General features: G+C 38.9%; 2 long non-coding RNA genes across 4 annotated transcripts in view; one reads left to right on the forward strand and one right to left on the reverse strand.

Annotated features, from left to right (window-relative positions):
- LOC129211014 (uncharacterized) overlaps nt 1–25,340 on the forward strand; it is a 235,432-nt gene that overhangs the window by 77,393 nt on the left and 132,699 nt on the right. The window lies entirely within an intron of this gene.
- Nucleotides 13,439–17,742, reverse strand: LOC129211015 (uncharacterized). Of its 2 annotated transcripts, none has more exons than XR_008578708.1 (3): nt 17,687–17,742; nt 17,269–17,398; nt 13,439–15,817 (listed from the first exon to the last, which is right to left on the reverse strand). It is a non-coding gene; the product is annotated as an uncharacterized LOC129211015 (long non-coding RNA). The 2 variants fall into 2 exon arrangements; XR_008578709.1 differs by having other exon boundaries at nt 13,439–15,821.

The raw sequence follows: 25,340 nt of genomic DNA on the forward strand, positions 1-25,340 counted from the left end.
GGTATGGTTCTTAGTTTTTCCCACACCCTCTCTGTGTTACAGCTTTGCATGGAACCCAGATGCTGAATTGTTATGGATGTTTAGCCATGTATCAGTGGAAGAGAAATTTAATGTGATATGCTGAGGGTTTCATATTACTGTGTTTGATCAGGTTTTTCTGAGCCTAAGAATGAAAAGGTTTTTTTCCTACTATATGGAAGGGCTTCAAATTCCCCTGAATCTGAAAGACAATATGTTTCTTTTCTTATTTGTATTGCTAATAGTGATTTCAGTAATTCCATTCTGATCTTAATAGCGCTTGCTCTTACTCCATTGCCTATGTATTGCTGATCCTTACTGAATCATTCTCAATGTTGATACTAACAATAATGAGGGGCACCTATCCCTTTGGGCATGCCTGTAGGTTTCAGTGGGCATTGTAGATACAAGTGTTGTCAATGAAGTAGCTTGTGAAAAAATGATGACAGTTTGTCAAGGGAAAGTAGTTTCTTGTATCCACGGGATTGCACTGTGTAAATTGGCTACTTTTATTTGCTAAAGTTATATGAGATAATCACACTGACAGCTCATTTGGCTGGTGTCTCTAGTTCTGATTCCTCACATAGTCTTGTAGCACGGTCAGTGAACAGAGCTATAAGCTATTCTGTAAACTTCCTCACATTTGATTACGGCTCTCCCCCCTGAGAAAACTAGGGTTATAAAACCGTTGATTAAGCAAGGGTTTCACAAACCAGAAATGGAGAAAACTAAGTAATAGAAGACTGATACCAAATTCCCCTATAACTTCAGGGAACCTCGGAGTGGAAAAATTCCAGGAGCAGGAGTATCTGGCTTGTGGTATCTTTCTTTTTTTAGAAGAATTGAAAAGTTGCACTTAAGAAATGGAAGATTCAGAATACAGTAATACAGACTTTGGGAAATGATCAAATGGAAACTTGTCTGCAACAAATTGCTTTAATGATCAGCACAAATGTGTTTTAATTTGGATTAATTATAGCCTGGGAAGACTTTACTTCTAAATAAACTTCAGGAAAATGTCATCCATAATGAATATACTAAATAAACTTCAGTATAAATAAATGGGTCATGGCTCTCCTTCCCACTGAAGACTTGCTGTGTTTAGAAAATGTAAACAAAGCCCTGCATATATACTATACCTTAAGGTATTTACGTAATGACAAAAGATCACTTTTTCATTTTCCAGCCATCACCAAGGGATTGCAAAGCAATCAAACTTTAACAGCCAATTAATCTCTCTAGATGATGTTTGTGTAGCACTTAACCAGTTTCAGTAAATTAGATCCCTGTGGGCTGGGCTGTTACATTGATAGAAATGTTACTGCTAGCTGGAGGCATTCATTTACTAGTTTGTAAGAACAGCAGTATTGAGAAATCATGAGCATATGGAAACAAATTCTCTGCACCTTTTTAAGACAAATGCTGTTTGTAAAGAATAGGAGGTTCTGGGAGTCACCCAGCATGGAGCCTCACTAAACCAAATAAGTAGTTTGTCAGTTCTGTTGGACTGGAGAGACTGCTGTTAAATTCCCTGTAAGAAACAGAAGAAATCCATTGGGAGGCAGCTGTGGCTAAAGAAAGATAATTCATTGCAATAGCATCCACTTAAGCAAACTGTTAAAGGAGCAGATTTACTTAAAGTCCTTCTGTGTACCTAAGCAAAATACATTAAAATAATTTAAAAAAAAAATCTTCAGGATGGCAAAAGCTTTCAGTATACATGCGATAAAAATCTATCAGAAAAGTATAATCTTGGAAAGAAGCTGGAAACTTTCCTTTTCAATGTGGTGGTTTAAGGTATCTGCGTTAGTTTTTGGGCTCCCTGTGTGTGAGTTGAAGCCCACAAAGCACAACTGTAAATCTCCAAGGGAAGAGCCAAATGACAGACATCTATGTACCCATGGCAATGTAGCTACAATCACTAGGTGCTGGATTCTCTGTGTGTGTTCCTCAAGGATCATAACAGCACCATGATTTCTATGCTAGGTTGGGGTAAGGATTCCCTTGCCCATCATGACTCTGGAGAAGGGTCCTGAGGACTCATTCATGAGTTCAGCTCTGTCTGCTCCTTGCTTTGGTCAATTCCAGCTGGGAGCAAGGCATGAATCCTCTATCAGATGAACTGTTCCTGCTTGCAGCAGCACTGCTGTTGGATTCAGGATGCAAAATAGGAAGAAGTGAGATGACTGAATGCATTTCAGTAATGATTTCTGATCCATGGAAATGTCAGGAGGTCTTGAGGGAGAAATTAATTCCTGGCAGAATGAAGGCACTTGGTAAAAGTCACAGTTTAGGTTGCTGCTCTTGAAGCAAGTATATAGTCAGTGACACGTGGCTGGGATCACATATTAATGCTGGCAGAGTGGATGTGTGGAAATTATGTGAGGTTGATTTTTTTTTTTTTTTTTTTTCCTGGTAAGGTTCAGGGAGCCTGTGGAAACTCAGAACCTGCTGTTACCTGGGAGGTGTCAACCCAGGAGTGTCATGGCCTAATCTGTTGGTAGGTCAGTTGGAGAGGCAATTGGCTTATATATATATTTTTAAAGACTGGTGAATGTGCTCAGTGTGACTGGATGCTTGCCTTTGAAAGAACAGGCTGCCCAAACCCTGCTCAAGCCTGTGTGGTACTTGGGTTCCCAGAATTCATTTGCTACAAGGTGCATGTGAATATTTGAAGACTATAAAAGCTGTTCACCATTCTGTGGGTGTTTGAGGAAAAAGCAGGGCCATGAGCATCTGCTGAGAAAGGCAGGTGGTAGCAAATAGGAGTTGACCTTTGGACATGGCTTTCTGCTCTATTCCTTCTGATAGCTTACATTACTATGCGATGGCTCATGATGTGGCCTGACCATATGGTGTTTAGCAGGGAAAGGTCTAATTATATTGTTAGACAGGCAGTACATACACTTGCAAGGCCAAAGAAAGAGATGATAAAGGAGGTCTGTTGCTGTATCACATTGCCATTGCTGAACTTAGTGATTATGGCCTAGAAATCACAGAATGGTTGAGGTTGGAAGGGACCTCCAGAGGTCATCTGACCCAGCCCCCTGCTCTAGCAGGGTCACCCAGAGCCAGTTGCCCAGGACCATATCCAGATGGCTTTTGACTGTCTCCAAGAGTAGAGACTCCACAACAACTCCCTAAGTAACCTATGCTAGTGCTCAGTCACCCTCATGGTGAAAAAGTGTTTCCTAATGTTCAGATGGAACTTCCTGTGTTTCAGTTTGTGCTCAGTATCTCTTGTTCTGTCACTGGGCACCACTGAAATGAGTGTGGCTTGCAGGGCTGAGTAGAGGGGAAGTTTTTGCCTTCCTCAACCTGCTGGCAGTACTTTAATGCAGCTCCGAATACCATTAGCTGCCTTTGCTGCAAGGGCCCATTGCTGGCTGATACAAGTGATACTGTTTGCTTAGGTGCAGTTGTTCTTGGTGGTCTGTTTGGCAGGACTTGGTACTGGCTGCGGTGCTGAGAACAGTTCTTTAAACTTAGTGGTAAGTGTAGCATCTGTGGCAGTTGTCCTTTGTGCTCTCTTGATCATAATTGACCCTTAGTTTTACCAGCCTCTCTAGGTGTTTTCATCCTAGTGCCTTTCAAATGCTGCTCTGGACTTCTGCAATGAATACAGGGCAATGATAAGTTTAGCTATGGTTTTAGCTTGCTCTTTGGGCAACTGGAAGCATGATGGGGAAATGCCATGTATGGATTTACTTAGCAGACAATACAGCAGCTTTCACAGAAGGAAAGAGATGTCTGTTGACCAGAAAGTAGCATAGGGTATGTGGATGCAGTAAGAGCAAATCTGTAGACCCTCATGGTTCCGTCTCCCAGTATTTTAGTAGAACTTGTGCTGCAAGTATGTATGTTTAGAAATTCTGCTTGAAAGCAAAATAGAAATTTCACCCCAGACTGTAGCAATTGTAGCACTTGCAAGAATGGACTGGAAGGTTTTTTGAGTGTGGATATTGTGGTCAAACACAGTTTAGAACATGGGGAAGCCTGGAGTAATAAAGTGCTATTCATTACAATTTTCTAACAAAGATGTCATCTGAATAGTGGATAATGAAATGTTTTCTCAGTGCAATGATTTTACTTAGTGTTTAGATGCACAATGGATAAGTTTGGATAGAGGCTCTTTTTTGAGAACAGATGAACAACTTCCTGTATTGAATAAAATTACAACTTCCTAAAATGACATGCTGGGAAAATAAGTGTATATAAGTGATACTTGGCTCTAGAGGTGAAATGAAAAAACAAAACTACAGGACTCTTTCCAGCCAAGTGAAGTTCTGACGAGGTTATATAACAAAAGCAGAATAATATCTCTCTGGGTTTCTAGTTATCATTTCAGTATGTGCTCTGACCAGTGAAAGCATTGCTAATTTTGTTTTGCACAGCTGTCCTCCATGTCATGAGTTTGTATTTTTGTATTGTTGGATCTTGCTCTCTTCCAGATATGCCTGTTTTCTGTTTCTTCTGCAATAATAAGTAGCTTTGAGACTGTTAAAATAATCCTCTCGTACTTTCAGCTGAAAGTGACAACAGAGTATTTTTCTGCAATTTAATAGCCGGATGTAACTCTGAAAGGTTATACCACGTATCTGCTAAATATCTTCACTCCGCAATGCAGGCAGGCAAATGCATCTGATTTTTACAATGTAGTTTATAATCAAGCACTGTCAAAGCAGGAGTGAGTGGTGTAAAGATTCAAGAGGTGATGCTTCCTCCTGTCAAAATGCTAGACCTTTGCAGAGCATTTTAATGGGGTGGGAAGCTGCAGAAGGAAAACCATATGACACTTCAATGCCTCTTCCTGAGATCTGCAACTTGGGAGACTGCCAGCCAGAAAGGTTTAAGTTGACATGCTGCTCCTGTCACCTAAGTGTTCAGTTCAATAGCAGTTCTGGTGGTATTTGAGTTTCTCTCATGGTCATCTCTTGCATCAGAGGACACTGGCTTTGGTATCTATAATATTTTTCTGATACAAAGGCCTCAGGAAAGGTTGTGTTCACTATGCCCAAAGACAATCACACAGAAAAGTACTGGATTAAAATATGAGGTTTGGCATTGCACTAGAGATGTGGAAGGGAGAACACAGCTTCTTGTATCAAGAGCTTCTGGGGTTGGGAGGCCAAGCTTCCTATTTGGTGAAAACTGTTGTACAGTTTTTGGCAAAAACTCTTGGTTTTAAATTTCAAAGGGTGAGGGGACTCTTTGCATGAAATTACTTATATGAAAAGCCTTCTAGAATTAGACAGGCCATGTTACAGGGAAACACTGATTGTTTTTCCTCTGGACTGTATTTTTAAGCCTGGTCTTAATGAGAACTGTTTGAAAGTATGACAACACATGTTGATCTTTACTTGAATCTGTTGCTTAAAGCAGTAGAAAGAGTTAAATTTCCTTAAAGAGAATTTTTAAGAAGGTATAGATTTTCCTTATCCTCTTTCTTCTCTCCAGGATACACTGCATCTACAGAGGGAGGAGTGGGAAAATACCCAACACTCCTATTCTGCACTAAGAAAAACCACATTCAATCTCCTATGCATGTATGTGTGAACAAGCAGCAGTACTCTCTGCCCCTGGGACTGGCTCCCATCCAGAGGCTTGCTTACATTGCAAGGGGGAGCAGGTGGCATCATTGCACAATCTCCAATTTCAAATTGCATGTTCTCTTTAGGGCAGCTTTAGATTCTAGCCAATGCTCTGTGGGAGCCTCTTGGCACACACCATCTGGTAGAAACACTGAATCAGCCTGGTTTGGTTCTGTCCTCTGGTTGTGGTGGTGGGGAAAATTCTGTACAATTTTTATACTTTTTCCCCTGCTGTGTGCAACTTCAAATGGCCTTTTGAACAGGGACTGTGAATTGAGGATCTGCCAATGGCAACCTGGCTCTAAATTGATTCTTCAGAGTTGTGCTTTGAAGAAATGTTCTAGCACTGAGGAGAGTTTTTAACTCTAGGACTGTGTTGTGATACTATAATTCCCATCTAAATCACCTTTTTTCCCCAGTCTGAGAGAGTGTCGTAGTTCTAGTCTCTTCCAGTGTTCGTGACATTTTTGTATCTATAATCACCCTTCTAGAATTTCCTTGTTCTCAGGGCTCTTCTGGGATTAGAAGCAGAACTGAATACAGTTCAAAAAAGCAAAACAAACCTTGGATGCCACCATAGGCTTGGGGTGACAGAGACATGAAGATGATTTATATTTCATTCTCTGCACCTTGGATGATTGCTCCTCTTTGATTCATTTTTCCTTTGTTGATGAACACCAAGCTGATGCTTCCGCAGGACCATCCACGGATTTCTTTTCTGAGTGACACTTTCACAGGACCATCCACAGATCTCTTTTCTGAGTGGCAATAGCTGATCTAATCACTGTGTATCATGGTTGGATTGATTTCCCCATCATGCCTGCAGAGCATGACTTTGAAGTTACTGATGTTAAATTCCATCAGATAAGGGCTCCTGGTCTCTGCAAGAACCTTTGAGGACTGGCCAAGGAAACTTAGAAGTCACCAGTCAGGGAATAGAGTTATTTTGTATTTTTGGTTGCTGGCTTTTGCTGTATTGCTTTCATCTCTTCACGCCTCTGGGTTATTAAAGGTTTTTCAAAAAAGAAAGAGTTGGGGGGCAGACTAGATTAAACAGTGCTAGCTGTTCACTCCGTGGGGCTTATAGGTACTACTGTATCAGTGAAAAATGATAAATTTAACTCCTAAGCCCAGAGGGGATCTGAGGATGTATCAGCTTAGGTAGTGTTCCACCCCAGTGTGACTACACATCATAGGGGTTAGGGAGAGCAAATGGCCATCTAGCTTGGAAAGAAGATGGATCAAATGTAAGTCTCTTGACACCAACCCTCTTAAAAATGCCTGAAATGCTCTACACAAGTAAAGAAATTTTAAATTGTTAAATGAGTCTAATGATCTCATTAGGCTTCTCTGAAAATGTAAGACAAAACAGCAAGAAGCTAAATATTGGTGTTACTGCTAATATATTTTTTAAAAGTTCTTTATTTTCTTGTGCTTGTTCATTGTGCGTGATACCTAGCCAACCCAGTGCCACAGGCTAATATTTTCATTAGTATTCCTATTTATCTTCAGTAAAAATTAGTTACATCTGAAAAAGCATGTGCACAGGATACATATAAACTGTGTCCTGGTGTTGGCAATTCTGTTGTTCATGCTTGTTAACTTTACTGTAGCCTTAGGGCTCTCACGCTGACTCTGTTAAGCATAGAGTGCTGTAACTCAGAGTACTGTTTATGTGTTAGGCCTTTAAACTTATCTTTGCAAATATTTCTACTAGTTTTACTGTGTTCTTTACCTTGCAGCAGTTCTAGGTGTTCAAACTATACAGCCAATACTCCTTTGCTTATGCATTTCCTCCTTTTCCCACTCTTGCTCTTTTTCTTAAATATTAATAAAGCAATGGGAAACAGCTCATAAAGAAGAAATCTTATACATGGAGACTGAGGTTGATAATGCCCATGTAAAGTGTTTTCAGCAGTTTTGGCTAGGTTGGGGAGAGGCACAAGTACAGGAAATAAGACAAAATATCTTATGGTAAAAGTGCATAGCAGGTTCAGGAGGAGAAACTAAGATCTGCAAACAGCTTCATCCCAGCAGTGCTGGTCTGTCTTAGGAAAAATCCAAGCTCAACCTTTGCTAAATGTACTTCGATAACTTGCATTGATTCTAAAATGAAAGTGCATCAGTAATAGCAGTTTGACTAGTGTTCATTGGGGCAGCTGTAAGGTGGGAGAGTTCCAGCAGACTTCATGTGCTTTCTATGTTGATTCGTAGGAACTGCAGATCACAGAGCTCAGGGCCCCAGCAGTAAATGTAGAAGCAGCTTGTTGTAGTTATGATAGCTCAACTGCTATAGATACCTCGAACATGTTACTGCCTGAAGACATGGCTGCTGTTTGCTCAGCCATGTGCTCTGCATCACCTAAGGCAATGTTGGGATCTGCAAAGTCAGGAAAGAGGGTAAGGAAGGAGCATAGGAGGAGAAAGACTTTGTGGTAAGCTAGGAGTATAGGGTGTGTGGTATTAGGACTGGGGGAAAGGGATAAGGTGTTGAGGTCCTGATTGGGGATGGCAAGATGTGCCATTAGGGGGAAGGAAGAGGCTGGACCTCAAGCTTGAGGATGAGGTTCAGACAGACAGACTCAGAGTTAAACAGAAGTAGCAGATTAACAGAAGAGGCTTCTGCTTCTCAGTGCTATTTCAAGCCTTTTGTCTACAAGTCCTGTTTCCACATCTGTCATCCTTATTTCTAAACAACAACAGAGATAAACAATGCAACTGATCTGCTTTATTTTCAACTATTTGTATACTCATCAGAAAGTTTTAGGGAGTCTTCTATTGCATATTACTATAATTTAGACTTAAATCTGCTGGAGCCTGTGTTATATTGCGCCCTCTAGAAGCAGATGTCAGTATGCCTCAGTGAACAGATTTCGTGTTACCATGTGGGTATGCAGTTTTGCTAGTGGTACGCATGCCAGGATATTCAGAAATGGTTAGTGATATGGAAACCTTCATTGCCTGAGTCTTCAATTTTGACTTGGTTAGCAGTTGTGATTTGAAGAATTAACAAAGAAAATAATAAAAAAATCCTTGCTTTAAAAGAAATAGTGCTTGGTCAGCCACCTTTGGAGGGACACGCAATGGTTGGGGCTCATGTGTCATCAGTTGCTTTTTGAAAGCCCCGACTCCTAGTTTCAAAGCTGACAGGATACTGAATAAGTGAAATGCCTAACAAAAAGGAAAATGTCTGTCAGAGAAATATTGCAGCTTCCCCCTGTAGGAGGATGTTTTAAATGTGAAACTTCTCCTTCAAACATTCTGTGTGAAAGCTGCTTAAACAAGAAAAAAAGTCGAGGTAACATTGCTGTCTATTTTGAACATATTTCAACCTTTCAGTTCTTGGTACGCTGTTGCCTGTGGGTGAGATCCTGCAATATCTCAGAACGCAGTGGAAGGCTGAATGTATGTCCATTTATATGCATCTAAGGATTTAGTCACAAGCAACATAGTTATGTAAAATATATTCTGGGGAAGGGTATTATGGTATAACTCTTCTCATGACAAAATTCTTTAAATAAAAAATTAAAACGTTTAGTTGAATCTTTTTGGTGAGAGTGAGCTCTGCACCTCTCTCCATGAACTCCAGAATCCTTTAATCTTTTGCATTTGCTGCAATTGCACGTACTTCAAAGCATTGCTGCAGGCATTGGAAAGGATCCTGGCACTCGATAGGAATAGGGTGGGGATGTGAAATTCTGTCATCGCTTGGAAACTGCAACCATTTCTGAAGTGCCAGTGTGATCTATCTTTTTTGTTACAAAAGGGCAGCAGCATTATGCAACTAATTCGGGAATGTAGGGAGATGTGTCTGTATTGGCTGTAGTTTTGAATTTTTTTTTAAAAAAAAAACCCAACTCTTTATAATGAGAAGCACTTAAGGAGAGAGCTGAATATAGTATGGTAATGATAGCTGGACATCTATATGGATAAATGCCATTTTGTCTTGTGGTTTTGAAACCAGCTGTAAGAAGGTGAATCCTAGACACAATCCAGCCATTCTTTGTGGAGGCTGGTGGTACTGGAATGTAGCAGAGGGTCTTGGGGAAGAGCTGGGGAAGAGGGAGTGAAAGTGTTAATTTGAAGAGGTAGGGCTGTGTTAGTTTTAATAAAGAAGGTAGTCTGAATTTTAGCTGTTATCATTTATCTATCAACTGATCTTTTAAGAAATAAAATCTGCTTCAGGATGTGTTAAGTTTTAGGTGAGTTATCTTAGTGTGATGGAAGCTGAGGGTGATGCCTTACCAGAAGCCAATGCTATGCTACTGTTAGCAGTAGGAACAGTATGTCAAACCTCCTGCTGACTGCTGTGAGAATGATCAAACTTGTAGTGAAAATACTTGTCCTCTTTCAAGACTGATGTATTTATACAAATACACGAAAAAAGCATGTCATTCACAGATATCTTGGGTTCATATTGGCTCATACTTGGGGAAAAAGGTTCAGTCATAAAAGTCTCAATCGCTAATGGCATCTGCTTTGTGATTGAGCATATACATCTGAGTTGTGCTTTAGCATATACAGCTGCTGCTTTGACTTGCAAAACTTCAAGATACTCTCTCATTGAAGGAATTTAATTGTGGAAGAAGCTGTAAGGTTTTTATGGTACTTAGATTGTGTTTTATTTTAAAGGCCATGTTAAGAGTGTTCTACAATTAAGTTTCAAAATAATTAGGCACTATAATGCATTTCAAGCTGCCACCGTTGTAAAGAATTACAATTCTTGGAGTCTAAAAAGTGACTAAACTGCTCCTAAAGAGTGAAATTCAAGTGCACTATAGTTGTTTCTTGCGCAGTGCACTTAAGTTATGAATTCAGATGGTGCTAGAAACAGAAGGCAATTTCCAAGGTGATTCCAAGGTTGGAGAAATCTATTTTTTTTATAGTCAATGAGTTTTCCAATAACCTGTACCAATCTCTCACAGTAAAAGCTGAATCAGTTGGAAAGATGTCTTTTGTGGGTAAGAGATTTAAAAATAGTGCTCAGACTTCTAAATTTTGCTATATTACTTCAGCAACTTTGTTAGCTCTTAACAGGAGTGCTACATGTCCATGCTCCCAATGAACACACCACCTGATGTCAGGGGAAGAAGGATTTCCAAGTTAAAGCTAGGAGTAATATAGGTCATAGTGTCCAGAAGTTGTGAGGGTTTTTTAAATTAGAATAGCACATTCTGTGATTCTACAATTGCAAAAATAACATATAAATATAAGAATAACTTTCTCTAGAAATTTACCTCCAATCTTTAATTGCTGTTGGAAAGAAAGGAACTAGACTGCACTTTGATCTGTACTTAATAAACTTGATCTTGGTTTACACTTCCTTCTGTGATGGAAGATCAAAGGACACTTAAAGCTGAGACTTTCTTGGATTTTGCATGTTTAATGTGATGTTGTTTTGTTTTTGGTGTTGGAGACAGTGCTGTTTCCTCAAGGCAATAAGCTCAGAATAGGTAGCAATTATTGAGCCTTTGTGATAACCACTTTGTGTTAATGTTATAGATGCCCATACAGAATATAATCTGTTCATATCATATGACTTCTCTTAGCCCAGTTTGCAGAGATTGAACCAACCAAACAAAAAAACACCAGCAAAAAAACAACTTACATATTGGCTGGTGCTTTATTAAAGTACATAATCTTTTTCTACAAAGACTGTAAAATTCATAGACAATCTATAGTAATCTCAGTCAAAAAATAGTACATCCTGTACCTTAAAAAAGAAAAGACACAACATGGCCAATGCTGACATGAATTAATTTATGTATATTACTAGACATGACATCATTCACAAGGAACACGTGTTCGTTCTAATTAATCTTGAATAGGACACAACCTCTTACCTGCCCAGGCAAGAACAGATTAAGAATTATTGTACATCTGTACAGTAAGAGATCAGGCTGTCATATTCTTTCTCGCTTTCTGCATAGATGCATTTTACAAGTATTATAATTGTAATATTAGTGTTGTTTTTAATTGCGTGATTAAAATATGATGATTTTAATCAGTGTACTTTATTCCACAGACATTCTGCTATGTAACTATGTGCAACATAACCATGTTTTTGTTACATGACTGTATGAATTGTGGAATTAATAAGTGGAGGATACTATAGGCAACAATAAGGATATGGGGAAACAGTGCATATAAAAACTAAATTGAACTCCTAGACAATATATACAGTATCCTCTAGTTTTTAACGTTAATATATGTACATCATCTTTTTAGACCTGCACATCCATAATTAGGATTGGTCCTAAATTATATTTCTCTTAAGATGTTTTCTGGATGTTTCAATTCATTCAGCGTGATATAAGGTAAAAATGAGTTGGTCTGGGATGGCTGGCATATTAGATAACTAGAGAAAAAAACTACAAATAAAATTTTACCACCTGTTCATCTTTTTTCCTTTTATCTTTTAATTTCCCAGAAACTGTATTTTGATAAGAATTGCTTGCTTCCTTTCCCCAAAGCTGCAAAACCTAATCTTATGGGATTAAGTAGACTATTGGAAGAATCTAAGAAATATTAGTGTTCTAGGTTTTCCTAGTATGTACTGATCAACAAAACATAGGCTATGGCAAACTGATTCTGCAAACTCAGCAATTCTAAATTAGGCTAATGTTTGGCTGTGAGACCACGTGGGAATCCTGGGTTCTGTAGGCACAAACCAAGAGGTCAAGACCAAACTCATGGCAAATATTAGACCACAGATGCTGAATGAGCAGAAAGACTTCATTTAGTACCATGGCTGCTGCTGAGCTGACAGATGGGAGTGAAAACCCACAGACAGCCCTTCCCTGCAGTGAAAGCTTTCTGGTGATCTGTGAATGATTAATCACTCCCAGAAAGCAGCACTCTATAGTTGCCCCCTTTTGGGCTAATGATACCAGGCATTATCCATGAAAGTGTAAAAAAAAAAAAAAAAAAAAAAAAAAAAAAATTGAGGAAAGCCATAAAATAATCTTTTGTGTTTCTCTCATGAGGCAATGTATGACAGATAAGAAGAGGGAAGTGTGGACCCTGTGGCTGAAAAAGACGACTGGAACTTGAGTTTTGTTGATTTCAGCCTAATGAGTGGTTGTGAAGAAGAATTGTTCTGGGGAAGGGCTGATGATATAAAAATATATATCTGCTAGGTTTGGTTTTTGCTGTAAATCTGTAGCAGGAATCAAAAATAAAAAGAAATAAGTTACCACTGCAGGACTACTGGGAGCCAAACTTTGTGTGTCTATGACTGTCTTAGCTTTATGAACAAATACTATCTTCTGAATGTCTGGCATTCCTAATTATTTTGTAGCTAATTTTTCCTGTCTCTTTCATTTTATTTTATGACTTTCTATCTGATAAAGTGTATTTTTTACTTTGTTGAAAATAGCAATGTGTGGCTTTTCCATAATCTACTTTTTAATGGCATTGCGTGCAGACTTACCAGGTGATTAGTGCCAAGAAAAACAATTGTTTTTCAGCTATTTTCCCATAGTTGAGTGGTGTCTCTCCTCTCTTGATACTTTATGAACTCAGAAGACTTTTTTTCTTCAGAAGGTCTGGAAGGCAAAGAATAAATTTCACTAAGGTCTAACCAGATTTTCATAGAGTTGAACCAGAAAATGAAGTTGCTTTCCTGACTCCATTTTTGACAAACTTACACTTTTTTAAAAAAAAAAAATTGCATCTCTGACTTCCCTCCTCTGGTGATCACACACTAGTAATCACAATGTTCTGTCTCCTTTTCAAGAGAGAGGAAAGCCACACAGAGCAGGCTGCTAAGGACCCCAGTGCAATAGCAGAGTTCTTGCTCCTGTTCTGAAATTTTTGTAACACTTCTTCATGTCTGAATTAGAAGAGCAAGGCATATGAGTTCTTGGCTGCTACTGCTGATTTTCCCTGTATAACTATCGTGATGCTCTATAAACATCTCGAAAGAAAACCAGTGTTGTAGCAGAAAGGGAAGGCTAACAGAAGATCTACATAATGTTCATAGACCGACCGTAGGCAGGCTCACTGCTGTGAGAGTTTTCCAGATCACTGTAGCATGCAATGCAGATCAGCTTCTCTTGATTCAGCGCTTAAAGCAGTATAAGGTCTGTGCTTCTGGAGAGCTCAAAGAGTGAGTCCAAAGTACAAGTCTCTCACAGGACCAGTCAGATTATCTGCTGTTCTGTAGTAGGCAGTTACCTGACTGCGTAGACCACTAATTTGTAGATTGCCCGTTAGAAGTGCTTTACATTTTTCTGTTTTCTTCGGTCCTACTTTCTGCAATTGAGCTAACAAATAAGAAGCGTGAGGTGCTGGCTTTGCTCAGGTCCATGGCACAACTCCCACCTCCTTCAGGAGAGCTAATTGTGGTTCTCTCTCCTCTTAGTCCTTCTCTGCTTTTCCACTTCTTTCTTGGTGGGGTTTTTTCTTCCCCCTTTCTGCTAAAGGATTTTTCTAGTGCAGGCAGAAAAGAAAAGGGGTGGTGGTGTGTGTGTTTTTTCAGGGTACTTACTGGGTGCAACAGTGATGAAGAAAATGGTTATGGGAGCCAAATATGTGATAAAGAACTTCTTGGATTGTAGCTAATTACTTCTTTGACCAGTTGTTTATCTGCATGGGATTTTGAGTGAATGGATAAAATGGATATGCAATGGAAACAAAGGGTGGGTGTGTGGGACAATTTAAAGATAAAACAACATATTTTTTCAGATATTATTCTTGCCCCATTGCTTTATGGAAAAGCAAATAAATTGGGTTAACGCTGTCACTGAGTCTATAAACATGTTGCTAAAGACATAGAGGAAGAATTAAAAGATGTATCTTGTAATGCTGGGGTCAAAAGTCCACCTGTATGCTATTTGCTAGTATTCAGTACTAAATTATTTGCCCCTTCAGGTATGAAGGCCAAACGTTGTTTACAGATTGCGCCCATTAAAAGCCAAGAAATTTTAGTTTTCCAGGGATGAATCCTCACATCCGTACACTCAGATGACAAGCATGTCACCCAGAGGGTTGCTTGTGGTAGCTGTCCTGTCCAGGAGAGTTCAGTGCGACGTGCCACACTGGGCAGGCAGAACGGCAGGGTAAGGCAGAAGAGCCCTGTTCTTTCAGCTGAGTGTATCTGTGGGAGAGCTTGTGTATTAACTGACCTGCATCTTAATGTTTGTTTCTATCCCCATTCTTCAAATACTGTAGAATTAAAATTATGGGCAAACCAGCCTGGTAAACTTGGCAGATTCTGACTTTATTCATGAAGGCAGATCTTCTGTTCCCTGACAAATTGTTCCAGAGAAACTGTCTTGTAAAATACAGTATCCACCAGTTTCTTTACACCAAACTATGTTCCTATTAGGACATAGTGTTAATGATTCAATAGAAAATACAATGCCTGGTGCAGAGTGAATCTGAAATCATTTAGCATACTTGATTGTTAACTGAGCTAACTATCTTGTGAGTGCATCGGCTGCCATCTGTCCATTTACTGACAGCCTTGTTGGGGGGGTGGGGAGGGGAATCTTGAGAGCTGGCAGTGGTCCAGTTTGCCGCAGGTCTGCTTTCTAGAGTTTTTGTAACAGATGTTGTGCCACATGCCCAAAGCTGCTGTCTGTAAGCTGCTGTGTGCCCAAATTTTTAATTTTGGGGGTGCCTGACTGTCTTTGACTCAAGATTTGCATTTATCTTAGCAGCCCATTATGGAGTGTCTTTGCTTTAACGATAATCTGTCACAGGTTTTTTGATGACTTTAGCAGATATTGGACTCTGACTTGTCAGTTGTTAATATTTTTCCTATTTTCCATTTAATTCTATGTATTTTAAAGTATAGCATTTATAAAACACTTAATATGGAGTTAGGGAGCCCTCAAGTTTGCACTGTGCTGTTAAGGAATTCAGTGGTCCCTGCTTATCTGGGATGCTCAAAAAGCATTTACATACATAGACACCCTGCCTCTTATGCATTGACGAACTAAAATGACGCTGAATTCTTCATCATCTGTTATCTTCCATACATACCATAATTCCACCATAAGCTAGTTGTTCCAAAATGAATATAAGTCAGCCAAGGTGAGATGAAGCTTTAGAAACTGCTGTATTTTTCAATTCCATGATTAAAATGCCTTGCTCCTCCTGTGAAGCTTGGTTGTTGTCAGCAGAGTAGCAGGAGGGAATTATCATCTTCCTGCAGCAACCCCTGCTGCTGCTGATAGGAAAGATTTCTTCTTCTCTCCTTCCTTGCTTTTCATTAATAAAAAGCAAAAGGAAAAAAAAATAGGTCAATTAGGCAATGCAACATCAAGTATCTCTGTATGCTTTCTACATGTCATCCATTTCAAGAGATTTGCTAAATGAAACTGATAACATGGTTATCCACAGGATCTTTCTTCCATCCTAGTTTATATTTCCACTTGATCGCTTTGTAGTGGACTGCCTGTATGATTTCTTGGAGGATGAAAAATGGTTTGACTGTGTCTGTTCGGCTGTAAAAGCAACTGCCCACTGATTTGCTGCTGACTGTGTGTGTGTAAATAAAGTATAGTATAAGAGGTGACCTATTTTATGTTAGGCATGGGAAACTCTCCGATCTCAGTAATTCATTTATCCCCTTTCAATGGAAAACTTGTAGGTTGTTTCTTCAATGTGTGGCTTAACTTGCCTTTTTACAATGCCTGAGTTTCTTTGAGCTTAAAATATTTGGTTTAGAGTCTCTGCTTTTCAAAATATTAAGGTGTACAAAATACAAATGTGATTACAAGTCTGAATCTTGATTTGGTCTTTATTGTTCAGTCTGTTAAATGCCACTTGCCTGTCAGGGAAGTGCATCTCGTGCGCAGGGAACACTGCTGCAGTGCTGTAGAAGTGATATATTTAGAATACCCTGAATTTTGGGAAAGGCCTTCCTATCTCTAACTAGAATACTGACTAGGTAGTTAGTCATAATCTAGGATCTCAGGCTGAGAAATGCTACTAATTCACGCTGTGTATGCAGACATCTGTTACTCAGCAACAAACGTCATCTCTTTCCAGATGAGTTGTTAGCAAATGTTAAAAAGACAGGTATACAGTAAAAGTTTAATGCCTATGAAATGACCTGGAAGGCTGCAAATGTCTTAGTATATGGAGTATAATTCAGAATAATAGAGATGAGCATTCCAGAGTATTTATGATGATTTAAAAAAAAAAAAGACTGCTGCCACGTAAAAATGAAACAAAGAATTCAATTTACAGTTCCAACAATGCATGCTTTACAAATGTACATACTATGGTTTACACAGGCATTTAGCTGAACAAGGCGGCAAACATTTTCTGCTGTGAAGTAATATAAGAGGCAGTGCATTTGTCTGCAGTTGAAAATGCATAGTTGCTTTCCTAAAGATCGGAAGTAATCTTACTAAAGCAGAGCAAGAAACTGCTACAATATCAAGATGCTAGTAGAGAGTGGACAGAAAAACTTCATTTAGGTGAAGATATGACAGTTATTTATCTTGTCTGATAAAATACCACATCTTTCTGTAACTACTAGCATAAGAATAGAGTTAGAACAAGCTGTAGCTATCACAAGCATTTTATTTTCCTTACTGTACGTAGTTTAAGTTACATAAAAGCAAGTGTCTGCAGTATTTCTCTAAAATATAGACAGCAAATTCTATAATAGTTGCATCAGGACAGTTTCTCTGATTCTTACCTGCTTAATCCAGAGACAGATGTTGACAGTTCTGGTGCATAACTGCTTGTGCCAGTGCTCTAGGATGCAGCACAACTCTCTGCGTGCTGGGTACTCATTGGTGTACAGATACTGAACTAGATCTGATTAACTGCAGTAGAAATAGTTTGGAAGACAGGCAATAAAAACAAAGAACTAGAAAGTTCATATAAATAAGGCTATATAGAAGCCTTACTTTTTTTTTCCTATCTATCATTCTAATCCTAAAGTCAGGCACTCTCCCTCTCCCTCGCCTTTTCTCCATTGCTTAGCAACACTCATGGGTGAACTTACTTAAAGCAGAGCTTTGTTCCCAGATGTGATTTCTGTAATATTTGCAGGCTCAACAGTTCTGAAATGTGAAAATCAACCCCCTTCCTCCCCACCACCATTAGCCTACCTTGTTAAATAGTCTCTCTTCTTCTCTCTTTCTGCACCCCGGGCATGTTTCAGTTTTTGTCTCTACTGTTTTGATCTAACCAAGAGTGATGTGGAAGGAGGGGGGAGGTTCAAATAAAGCTTTAATTATGGAGGACACTCATACAATGTATGCAACAATGCTGCGTGTTGAGCATAGAATTGGAGTATAAATGCAGAATGGGTCAAGAAAAGAACTGTTATTTCTCTCTGCTCAATTTGATTTTTGAAGTTGAGGTTGAATAAATGGTATTTTTCATGCCAACAGTTACATGCTGAATTGGTATGACCAACTGCATATTACAATATAACCTCGAATAATCATTTTAAGTAGGGAGAAGCTACAGTAGCTAATTGCTTCCTACATAGTTTCTCTAATTTCAGCAACACAGTGACATATCAGGCTTCCTAGAAATGTTTAGTTTGCCAGGCTAATCTGTATTTGTATTCAGTCCTATTTCTGGAGGATGATCTCGTTTATCCATTCTGTTTCCTCTTCCTTCCCGTGGCTGTTTTTCTGCAGTTCACTAAACTTTCAGTTTTGGGTGGGTTTTCTTATGCAAGCCAGAAGATGTTAATGCAAGTCTCTTTGATCTTAGAGACAAGCTAGATCACTCACAAAGGAGACTTCTGTTGAAATGCAAACGTTTCTATTGAAGACTCTCTCAATTTATGTGCAGAACACTATGTTTATATGAAAGACCTATGTAAAAACTGGTGGTAAGTCTTCAGGAGTTGTATTGTTCCAACAGTGCCATAACAACGTTGCTGATGTTCCATTGAAAACTCTTATGTTTTGAAATGGAAGACTTGCCAGTCATGGCAGAACCTTGGAGCTTTTGCCAGGCAGAATGAGCTAATGTAAAGGCTTTCATATTTAGGCATCTATCATGGATTTTGAGGCTCAAACTCAGGTGAATTACCTACCTTGTGAAATCAGAAATTTTGGGTGGCCTGTTGCTCAGAAGGGATGAGTTATGCATTTATGTGCTCCCTCAGCTCAAGGACAATGAATAAAATGAGGTACCTTAAGAAAAAAGCAAAGCATATAAAATGCCATGGTAAATCTGTAACATGTTTTGTAGGATAGTCACAAAGTAGATTCTAGGAAAAGGCTGCAGAATTTTTCTATGATGATTTGGAGAATGGTAATTTATCTGAATCTAAAATCTACTTGTTTCTGTCCTGGATAGAAACCAAATGAAATTCTGAGTTATTGTGCATTCTTGCACTGGGTCTTGTATCATGGAGCTTTGCTGTAGAATGCTGTCCTTCCAATAGGAGGTAGTATTAACAAAGGCCTGTGTATCCCTATGTGAAGGTATTTATAAAATAAGGAAATGCCTGAAAGCTTTTATGACAGGAGTACTGAAGTACTTTGTGATTCCTTATTCTATCTCCTATATGCTAGGTATTGTGTTCCTACTGTCGCACCTTGTTTCTCCACTGCAAGTGTGCTATTCCCTTCTTAAGTTTTTGTTGTTATGAGGAAACGTGAAATAAAAAGAGGAAAACAAGACTGAGAAATTTATTCTTTTGCCTGAGAAAAGCAAGGCACTTCTGTATCATTGATAAAATGTCAAATTGATACAAATACATTTTTTTGATTCATACGCTAATTGTTTAAATGTATACCTAGGAGTTGTTTCTAACTGTGTGAGGTTCCTCTGGGGTGTTCTCCCTGTTACCACAGGTGGTGAATCAAACATTTGCTAGATGTTGTGCGTCCAGTCTCCTTCCCCGTGATGATCTCCATCCCCAAGCTTTGCTTCTGCTGACAGAGAATATTACTACTTAGTGCAACGTTCTCTGTATTGCATCCTTCATGGTAAGGCAAGGTAACTCCCGCCCACCACCATCACCTCCCAAAACCCCACAGGTTGAGGGATGTATCTTTAAACAGCATAATAACTTGCAGAGAATTTGAAGGGTATGGCAATCCTCTAACATCCTATGGTATTCCTCTGTTTTGTTAGTTTTACTACAGATTATGGATTAAGTTTAAGAATAGAAGCTATAAATCATGTCTTGGTGGAAACTTTCTCTGGCTTTACTTTGCAGAACAATTTCTTGGTGGAATATTTGATGAATGTGATTATTACTGGTGCAAAACTTTTGTTAGTTCTTCAGGACAGTGCAGAAAGGCACATAGTGCCTGGCAGTCCACGTACTGTGCTTGTGTATTGAGACATTTTGTTACACTACAGGACTGAGTTCTGTTTGTCTATCCTTGCTTCTGTTATCTTGGAGTATGCAATTAGAAGTCATATGGAAGCTAAAGATGATAGTTTCTGACTCAGAAAATAAATGCATGTTTTTTCTTCAATACAGTGTAATTCTGCCATATTTCCCTGCCAGTGAACGTGTAGTCAGACAGCAGAATGTCTGAATCTTTTCATTCTTTCATACCTTTAAGTGAGAGCTGCTTTTCAAGAGTTAATTGAAGACCAAAGATACCACTTGCTGCAGCGTACTGTTGTCTGAACTTGGTCTAAACAGTAATGGATAAGTAAAAGGGTTGCTCTGTGGTGCTCTCCCACTCTTCTGGCAGAGGTGGTTTTCAAAGGGAGATGTTAAACAGTTTTTTGGACTGCAGTGTCCTCTAATCTACACGAACGGCTTTAGGAGTTACGATGTTGGTATATGAAATCTCATCAAGCCGAAGGCAGCTCTTAATTGCTTGGTTACTGTCACAGCTGCTGATGCTTTGAAAGTGAAAATAACTAATAATAGTTATTTTTATTTTTAAAATTGTTTTAGATACTATTTTATTTTTTTTAGTCAGAACACATTAGGAATTGTAATGTTGGGCTGATCTGAATGAACAGGGGATCATTTTTGCAAATATCTGTCCAAAAATCAATTGTAATTTGCTTAAAAGCAATAAAGGTTTTTTAATGTAATATAGCAGTTTGGCTAAATATTCGATTGAAAAATGTGCTGCAGCTTAGTCTTACTGTCTTTCTAACCTCTTCAAACTATTTATCAGTGTGAAACTTGGTCATGATTTTGCAGGATGCCATGCAGGGATGGAACCAGTTCTCCATTTTAATAGCCCAGTGTAACACCAGAATTTCACAAGATGCCTTATACTGTTAGGATTAGGCATAGTGGTGGTGATGAGGCTGAAGATAACACATTTATCTAGTGCTTTTCATGGTTAAAGCACTTTAAAGACAGTATCTAATAAATCTGTACCACAGCCAGATTAAAGATTGCAAGTGGTCCTCCAGCTCAGTTGCTGTCATTATCAGCGCTTTTCAGGTGATGGGGGTTTCTGCTTTTATTCTTTAAATTCCTGTTGCACTTTGAAATCCTGCTTGCTTTGCCATTCTGGCAGAAACCCTGAAAAATGCTGCTTTTATTTGGAACAAAATTAAATGCTTGACTTTGAGCAAGTGTACAAAGAGGTGTGGAAAACCAGGGCCGGAAAAGTGGAGAAACTTGAGTCCTGTCGTCTGAGTATCCTGGAGGATTGCGCTGGAGTATCACTTTTGTTCTTTGTACTAAGGGCCTGGATTAAGCAGATGATAGTTGTGAATGAAGATTACACAGCTTTTTTTTTTTTTGGGGGGGGGGGGGAAATCCCAAACATGTAGGTTGTAAACTATGCTTGTTACACCAGGTGTTTTCAAAACCTCTCAGAATGTTATTGCTGCTGTCAGCATTTGAGACATGCCCCTCCTCTCTCTGTTTGTTGTTTTTTTTTCCTATGCAAAACTATTCTGTGAATTTGCAAATTGGTTGGAAAAATGAAAGACATAGGTTTGTTTAGCTTATTTTTCTTGCAGAGAAGGCACTATGCATCTGGAACGTTTTGTGTTGCTGAGTTCTAGCACGTGGTGCTGTCACGTTGTTAACTTTCCAACTCTCTCACCCTTGTGACTCAGTAATTTCCAAATCTTGTCTTTATCTCTGTTCTTGGACTTTATGGGAGAAAATGTGCAATGTTTGTGTGCAGCTGAGGACAGAGGGGGGACTTGGACTGAGCACAGACTCAAGTTGTTGTTCTGATATAAATGGTGTGTAATAACTGTGCAAAGCAGATTTGCTGTTACAGACATCAGCCTTTGTGCTGCACACATGAAAGTCTCCCGTATGACACATAAAAGTGAAATATGTTACCTTGTTTTTGCAGGCAGTTATAGACAAAAGGTAGGCAATGACACTGATCTTTCCTTGTTCCTGTGTGTTTGTTTTTTTTTTTTTAAATGAAGAACCAGTAAGTGTGACATGTGAAACCCTTCAATAAGTAGCTTCTGTTATTGACCGCGGTGTAGCATTTCAAAACTATTTAACCCTTTTATAACGGAGCTTTTGCATGTTGTTTAAAAAACCCTGGCTAAGCAACAGTGTCATTTCCCATTCTAACCACCAACCTTTTTTGCTGAGTACTGGGTAGCCTGGAATGGTGCTCTGGCAGCAATGGTGGAGCCCTCCTGTGGCTCGTTCAGTGGGTGCACCTTCCCATGAATGGGCTAAGAAGGTAAGACACCCTGGGCCAAATCTTGGTAGGATTACACCTTGTTAGTCTTATAATGGCACTGCAAAATCTTGTTTCCCGGTTAAGAAGTTAGTACACTTGGTGCAGATAAATTCTGCTTCTGTATGTGTGTATTCTGCCTGTGCTTCTGTTCCATTTAACCTACTCCTTGTAGCTCTAAGGAAGAGGGTAGAGGCAAGTGACTTTAACAACCCGCCTGATTTGGGCTCCAATCCTGCAAGTTCTTAGGCACTTGCCAAACTTTATTTGCAAACAGCTGTATTTATCCTGTTCTGCAAGCTAGCTTTTTGTGTCTAAGAGCTTTTAAAAATTGAGGCTTGAAAGGAGATGATCTTGTTCTATTGCAATAGTTGGCTTTGTCAGACTTCAGTGGGAGCAGGAGTGAACCTTAAACAGGTAAGATTTCTTTTTTCCTAACGTAGCTGCTTTAATAAGGGCATATTGTCTCATCAATTTTTAAGATAAACTCCCTACAGAAATCAAAGAAGAGTTCTACTGAAAAATCAGTTGTACAGTATGACCCATAGGTACTGCATGTCTTACAAAGAGAGCAGTTCAAATCTTGTAATTTGCCCTCTTCCCCACCTCCCCCCTTTTTTTATTAAAGCAAAGCATGTGCAATCTCTTTGGAGCATGTATTTAGGCATGCCATGTGATGGCTGAAACTGCTTCATTTCCTTTGGCTGTGGAGGATAAGTTAGCTCCACGTGAAGCTTTACCTCCTGCAGACACCAGAATAGTATGTGAAATATTTACCATTTTAATTGTGTGAGGCTTCATTGAAAACCTTATTTTCCTTGCTACGTGTCACTTAGAGAGGCAGAGCTGAACTATTGCTGAAAATGGAGCCCTGACAGACAGGGAGTATGGCACTTGTTTAACAAAGAACAGCATGCAGGCTCCACATAACGTAATGCTTAAGGCTATATAAATCCATTTTCTTCTGTAGATTTTGTTTCATTGCTGTAGTGTCTGCAACACACAAGCTTTTAGTATTCAGGCAAAAAAAATCAAAGCCTGCCTAATGTGATGCCATGTGCAGAATAATTTAGGTTTTGCATAATAGATGTTTACTTTAACCTAAATGCGATACACAAAGAATATAGAACTCTTTAAAAAAACCCAAAAACCCCAAAAAACCCCAAACCATGAAACAAACCCCCCTCAGGTTTCATGTTTCTTATTCTCACTGTCCATGGAAGAAAACATGTATGTTTAAGTATTCCTGTTTTTTTTTTTTTTAAATTTCTGATCTGGAGGAAAATTAGCTTTCCACACAAAACCTACTATTAGTTCAATAGATCATGTTTTTCATGACACAGTGAAAGAAAGGCATCCTCTAGGCAAAATCATTAATTTTTGCTTAATCACCACATTAGGAAAATTTTACTTTTTCACATGGGTGAAAAACAGCTTTTCATGGCAAATTTGTTTCTCATGCTCCCCCCTTGCCTTTAGTCATGAAAAAAAATCTGATAGGAAAAGATGATATTTGTGTAAACTAAATTTTCAGTGCTCCAGCTTAATAGCTTGTATCCGTTGTCTCAAGAGCATTCACCCATATGAAAAGCTACAATAGCTTAATCATCCAAAAATGTGGATTCAGTGGGGTTTTTGCCTTATACGTTATTTCCCATGCTTCATGACCCTGTGATGAGTCCCTCAATCTATGGGTAGATTTTCATTCTTTGCAGGAACTATAGCATATTACAATATGTGTTTTAGGTAAATAAACTTGATTATGTTGAACATGAATTCATATATGACTTCTGTAGACCAAATCCAAAATGTAACTTTCCTTGGCTTATTGTCTGGGTGTTACATTGCAATTCCCAACTTCAGCAGTGACTACAAGCAGAAATACAAAAATCCTGAAACAATAACATTTATAGTGTTTCTCACCTGGATGGAAAGCTAAGAGTGGGGTTGAGAGACTGTGACAGATGCTATTTCTGTGTTCACCCTAGTTTTTCAGATTCATATATTTTTGTATAAAGTTCAAATAAGACCCTTTGTGAATTGAACCTGAAGCCTCTTCTGAGATTCAGCCATCATCACTAATTCTTTCTCCTACTTTGACATGCTTATAATTCATTTTGTATCATGTACGCTTTATAAGTGCAAGCCTCTTAACTCATTCTGACTAGGTAGAAATTATAGGGTAAAAATAAACTTTACCTGTGCTCCAGCAAGAATAATGATGCAGCATTTTTTTAATGAGAATGTCAGTCTATATCCATCACTAATAGGAATCTTCTTCAGTGGGTTACCTGTGCATAACTGTAGACTAAACAAAATTATAGGTATGATCCATTGCTAAGGTAGAAATGTGCTGGAAAATACTGAAAGCTCAAAAGAGCTATCGTACAGTGTTTTGGTGGCAGGTTGGGCCAAGTTGCTTTGTGTGGAGACTTCCAAATTATTTTTTCCCTCTTTCCTGGGGAAATTGAGTTGCCGATAACTTTTCAGTATGTTCCTTTCTAGTCAAATAACATGAAACACCATTTTTTCCTGCTGTAGGTAATCTTTGAGGCTAACTATATGAAAACTCAGTGGTTTAGGGGGAAAAGTACAATTTTATTTCTGTGTTTAAAAAAAAAAAATCTCTTTCTGACTTTGCTTACATGAGGAACAATCAAGCATCCAGGTAAACTGGAAACTTCAAGCAAGTGCATGAGGTGTGCCATGTATGAGAGCATGTGAAAATGCAGATCTCTTTATTATTGAAAAGAATAGGGAAATGTCCCCAACCGGGTCTTTTTGTATGGCAGGGGAATGTACAGAGAGCACTGAGAAATGTTTCACTATTCCCTGAAAAAGAAAGACCTTAGATGCAGTCCATGCAGCAAAATCCATGTCAGCATAGACCAAACATAACAGAATGCTATCATTATAAACAGTTTAGTAGTTCGTAAGAGCTCTGTTACCTATTGGTGCACACCTTCACCTGCCTTTCCCTTGAACTAGAGGCAACTTGCACAAATATTATCACATCCATTTGTGTTGAGGGAATTAATTGTTAGAGCTGTGGGCACAGAGGGGAAACTGAGGACACTGTGCCTTCTGTACATGTTCTCTCCCTTTCTGGCTGAGGATGTGCCCAGGAGGTTGAGATGTGCTGCCTGGTGCTCAG

This window comes from Grus americana, chromosome 10, assembly GCF_028858705.1.
Source record: "Grus americana isolate bGruAme1 chromosome 10, bGruAme1.mat, whole genome shotgun sequence".
NCBI lineage: Eukaryota > Metazoa > Chordata > Aves > Gruiformes > Gruidae > Grus > Grus americana.